Source organism: Vicugna pacos, chromosome 15, assembly GCF_048564905.1.
Source record: "Vicugna pacos chromosome 15, VicPac4, whole genome shotgun sequence".
NCBI classification, from domain to species: Eukaryota; Metazoa; Chordata; class Mammalia; order Artiodactyla; family Camelidae; genus Vicugna; species Vicugna pacos.
The window spans coordinates 1,097,672-1,103,671 of record NC_133001.1 but is presented as its reverse complement, the minus strand read 5'-3'; the positions used below and the strand labels follow the sequence as shown (position 1 = coordinate 1,103,671).

Genomic DNA, 6,000 nt, shown 5'->3' with positions numbered 1-6,000 from the left:
CAATGTCATTATGCCCAGAAAATAATACCTTATCTTCTTCCCCTACCTGAAAGAGGATGCAAGAATGTTGAAACTATCTTTGGAAGTTTGGTGCACAAACAAAGTTTGATCTTCAGTTATGACTAAAAAGTTACCACAATGGCTACAAAGCTGCTTCTCTGGAAGATGAATCTCTCTGCAACAGTTCTAAAACATGTTGCTCCTGGTCCATGCAGTTTGTGGTACAACATGAAAATATCCATTCTGAATAATGGAAAAATTAAATGTTTTCTAAACCAGGTCCTGGGGCTTGCACAGTAATGTATCAGAAGAAAGTGAGCTACCCCTAGTGACCCCACTTCTTAAAAAAATTAACTTGAAAAAGAGAAACCTCATTGACTTACTTCCTCCATAACGAGATGGCTTATGCTAGGAAACAAACAATAGACTTTGTTAATGTGGCATCATCATGTCCCCAGAAGGGTACAAAAATTACATTTCCTCTATGGAAAACATGGGACTCATTAAATTGTCCATAAGATCCTGGACCATGATCATGAAAAAGTGCCTTGCAATCTTTCTTTCTCTTACTTAAGTATTTATGCAGTAAGATATCAGGAGCTTACCTTGGCACTTTCCAAAACATTTGCCAATTAAAATTCATCCCGATTACCCCTTTATAATTCTTGCATAAGGCAACAGAAAAATACTATTATTCAGTAATTACAGAGAATTCAGAGAAATTACAGTAATTCAGAAAAATAACCTCATGAGTAAATTTCTTGAATAACTGGCCCAGAATATCAAGGTGGCTGAAGACTGACTTCCAATTGAACAACAAATATCAGGCATTATTGTACTGCTCTGTTCTCACTATAGTAAAATGCCACTTTGAATTTTTGAGCAAATTAATCATGTTCTTATTTCTCTTTTCTACCCTTAGAGTACTTCACAGGTTCTATAGAAGATAAAAATTAATTGCTGCTTTATTGTCATTCAGAATTGGAGAGTCCCCATTTTTCCTTGATTATCTAAGTCTGATCCTGCTTACCAAAAATTTCCAGATTCCACATCCTGCATATTAAGTTGTTTTATACTGGTCTCAGCCTATCAACAGTTAACACTGTGGCTGGAGCAGAGATTATAGTAGTTACAATGCTTGCAAAACACCCTTCAGTGGAGTGGGGAGGATATAGTTCAGTGATAGAGTGCATGCTTAGCAATGCATGAGGTCCTGGGTTCAATTCCAAGTACCTCCATAAATAAATAAATTAAAAAAATAAAACCTAATAGCTTCCCCCTCAAAAGAAATAAAAATTAAAAACAAATTAAAACCTTCAGCAATCACCAGGAAACTTTGAAAAAAACGTTTTATGACTGACAAGACCTGAAAATTACACAACACACCTGGGGCCACATGATGTGGTGGGGGGAAGGGACAGCAGTGGGCCTGAGGTTCTACTCTTGTTAGGCGCAAGGTTGGAGACCTAGGATTTCTTGGATTCACACTTTTTTTAATTGAGGTATAGTCAGCTTGTAAGTTGTGTCAATTTCTGATGTACAGCAGAATTCTTCAGTCATACGTGAACGTACATATATTCATTTTCACATTTCTTTTCTCTGTAAGTTACAAGATACTGAATATATTTCCCTGTGCTATACAGTATACGCTTATTTATCTATTTTATATACACCAGCCAGCATCTGCAAATCTCAAACTCCCAATTTATCCCTTCCCACCCCCCTCCCCTCTGGCAACCACAAGTCTGTATTCAACGTTTGTGAGTCTGTTTCTGTTTTATATATATTCATTTGCCTTTTTTTTTTTAGATTCCACATATGAGTGACATCATATGGTATTTTTCTTTCTCTTTCTGGCTTACTTCACTTAGAATGACATTCTAAAGGGACATCCATGTTGCTGCAAATGGCCCTATTTTACCATTTTTCCTGGCTGAGTAGTATTCCATTGTATAAATATACCACCCCTTCTTTATCCAGTCATCTGTTGATGGACATTCAGGTTGTTTCCATGTCTTGGCTATTGTAAATAGTGCTGCTATGAACATTGGAGTGCAGGTGTCTTTTTGAATTAGGATTCCCTCTGGATATCTGTGGATTTTTGAAGGACAGTCATTCTGATTGGCATGAGGTGATACTTCATTGTAGTTTTGATTTGCGTTTCTCTGATAATTAGTGATATTGAACATTTTTTCATGTGCCTATTAGTCATTTATACGTCTTCATTGGAGAATTGCTTCTTGTTTAGGTCTTCTGTCCATTTTTGGATTGGGTTGTTTGTTCAGTTCACTCTTTGTTGGTGAATTTAAACCATCAGAGCCAGAATTTGAAGTGCCAGAAGATTTGGGGAAAAAAATCCAACCAGGAGCCCAAAATGTCAGTGACTGAAACGAACTAAAATCTCTAAAACAAAGGCACCTCAGTTGGAGAAGGTGGCCTGATTGATTACCTTGTCAAGTGGCTGGCAACATGTCTGTTGGAGACAGCCATCTTTGAGGTGGATCTCCCATTGAAATGGATCCCCCATTGAATCAAACCACAAATCAGGCACTCACATTGCAAAAGAGAAAAAGAAAAAACCTGTCAGTGCATGTGCTCCATAAACTGATTTTCCTTTCCTATATATTTTTCTAAATTATTAAGCCCCAGTTTACTTGGAGTTCAGAGATGTTTGTGCTCTCCTCAGCATGAGGGAGATCATTCTATTTCCAACCATATCCTGCTAGGTGTATATATATAAATCTTCTAATGATTTTTTTAAAAAATGTCCTCCCTGTCACTTAAAATATATTACTTGAAAACTATTTGGCTTCTGTTATAAGCTGTCAGCCCCTTTAAAACTCACTCATGGATTCTTTCCTTTCTTATACACATATTAACATATTTGTGATTTAGCAAATAACAATATAAATTCTTTCCTCTTTCTTCAGGGTGGGGTGCTACTGCCTAGATGATGTTGTTTAGCAACCATATCAGTTTAATATCAAAAATCCAAATATAATAAAAACACATAACCATTAATATTATCACTTCTTTGAGACAGATTTGATTCTACAATCAATATGCTGAAAGTGAGGGTTTTTCCCCCTAATGTCTTCTATTGTTTGCCAATAGATACCATCACAGAGGGAAAATCTCCCAGTCGACTGAGTTGGACCATTAGCATATAAAAGTGTGGGTGCTGTTTTGTTCACATCTGCATCTTCAATGCCTCAGTAATTGTTAATAAACAAATGCATTTCATAAAGGAGATAAGACAAACATAAGATCCATGATGCACTAAAAATTGCATGTACCTAGCAACATCCAAAATGATAAAAGGTATAAGGGAAGATGTATTTAATTCACTTAAATAAATATCTTCTGTCTAGTAAGGAGATCATCTTAGAAGTGCACTGGTGGTAGAAAATTAAAATGGAAAGAAATGGTTAGACTAGAGAGATAGCTAAAAGGTAAAATCCACAGGACTGTGTCTAGGTTACGTACAGCAGGTGAAATAGACAGCAGTTGGGATGAAGTATGTTTCATTTTGTGATACTGGGAATAGTGTGGGAAAACAAACAAAATCAGGGAGCTTTCGATTTAGTTTGGATGTGCTGATTTGAGGTTGTTTTAATACACCCAGGTGGAGAAGTGAAATACATAGTTGAACATAGACTATGAAATATCTGTGTTGGAACAGAAATCTGGGAGTCACCTGTGTGAAGACTTTAAACTGTGATGACTCCAAAAACCTACTAAGGAAAGAAATACAAAAAATCAGAAACTTGCTAGCAGGAGGGAAAACGCAGCAATACAGGTGAGCTCAGTGTATAATGGGACTCACTCAGGGGAACTTCCCACAAGCTGAGGGGTCCTGGAATCCATGGCTAGTTGAAAGAATAATGCCACTGACATTTATGTTTTGCTCTTTCTTTTATGAGCAACAGGTCAAAATATCTCTATCTCTGCAAAAGAAAAATTACAATTATACCCATATAGCATATGGTTATACCTACTAAATAAATTGATTTTATGAATAAACTTTATACACAATAAAACATCTAGAATAATCTAATTTTAGTTTGGGTTGCTCAATATTATGCAGCCCAGTTTATAGATAACATACAGGTTATGCAAATTGTACAGGTCACACAGATGTTATGTGGTGGAATGGGTATTCAAACTCAGGTCCGTCCAAGTGGAAAATTTAAACTCTGTTTAAAATTTTTTCTACTAAAACTCAATTATAAAATTATGAACATGACCAAATCATTTACTGAGTCATTATTCATTAATCAGTCTAAATAACTCTCTTCTAAATGTCTTTTAATAATCATGTCCCACTGAATCACAAAGTTATCCTCAGAATTTTTTGTTCTTTTTTAAAATATTTCGGAGGGAGGGAAGTAATTAGGTTTATTTATTTGTGTGTTTGTTTAATAGAGGTACTGGGGATTGAACCCAGGACCTCGGGCATGGTAGGCATGCACTTTACCACTGAGCTATACCCTCCCCCTCCTCAGAATTTTTTTCAGTGCTGCCTTCACTTCCTTATTTCTCAGAGTATAGATAAGTGGGTTAAGTATGGGGGTCACCACAGTGTAGAAGAGGGACACAAACTTACCCTGGTCCTTGGATCTCCTCTTGGCTGGCTGCAGATACATGAAGATAATGGTTCCATAGAAGACGATCACCACCGTCAGGTGGGAGGAGCAGGTTCCAAATGCTTTACGTCATCCAATGGCTGACTTTATCTTTAGAACTGCTTGGGTGATGTGCCCATAGGATATCAGGATGAGCGACAAGGGCACCACCAGGAATAAGACGCTAGCCACAAAGAGCTCTGCCTGGTTGAAGGTGGTGTCCACACAAGCCAACTTGATGAGCACAGGAACCTCACAGAAGAAATGATCCACAAGGCGATGCCCACAGAAGGGCAGCTGCAGCATGAGAGTAGACTGTATCAGGGCGGTTGCCAGACCACTGAGCCACGCCATAGATGCCAGGATGTGACAGAGCCGAGGGTGCATGACAGAGGCGTAATGCAGAGGACGACAGACTGCGACATAGCGATCGTAGGACATCACAGCCAAAAGGACACACTCTGTGGATCCCAGGGCAAGGGAGACGTAGAGCTGAACCACACAGCCTCCATACGTGGTAGACTTATCTGGACCCCCCAGGTTGACCAGAAGCTGAGGAATAATACTGCTGGTGACGCAAAGGTCCAGTAATGAGAGATGGGAGAGGGAAAAGTACATGGGATTGTGGAGTTTAGAGTCCAAGACGGATACTAGGATGATGGCAGCATTGCCGAGGAGTGTCATGAGGTAAAGGGACATGATTACCCCAAAGAGAACCAGCTCCAACTGAGGTCGGTCAGAAAAACCTACCAGAATGAACCCAGAGAAGGTGCTGTCATTAGTCCACGGCATTACTCTCACTTTGATTACTCACTCCAGAGTGATTAAATCACATTAAACAGAAACTTCAAGGATTTTATGTCAATTCCCTGGCAGTTAAGATCTGGATGTTAAGAAGTAAGTTTGTAAACAGTTAAAGAGAAAAGGTCAAAGCAGAGAATACTGGTGTGTGATATCCTTGATTATTTCATGAAGTGGCATTCCTGGTCTCATTGATCATATGTTTTCCATCTACCTTGAGGATGAAATAAAAGCTAAAATGCATTAACACTGAGATTTTTCACACCTTTTCCTCAATATAATTTTTTATATAAAGGTAATGGAATTTCACAGGAAATACAGGAATTACAAACACCATAGTACATTCTCACAGTCTACCAAATGGATACATAAATAAGGCAGGAACATGATAAAACATGTGAGAGTATGCATCTTATGATCAGTGTAAGAGGTTCACTGTCAGGATGCAGAGTTGGGAGAGGAATCTATAGAGGAGAAGGTCTGGGTTGTATTCACCTTGCTCTTAAACAGATGAGAAGGAGAGCAATCCAAGACCAAAGAATTTCCTGATAGTAAGAAACAAATATAGAAATGG

General features: G+C 38.2%; 1 pseudogene; it reads right to left on the bottom strand.

The window, feature by feature from the left end:
* Positions 1-4,484: 4,484 nt before the first annotated feature.
* LOC140685816 (olfactory receptor 2G6-like) lies at positions 4,485-5,420 on the bottom strand (annotated as a pseudogene).
* Between the last annotated feature and the right edge of the window lie 580 nt (positions 5,421-6,000).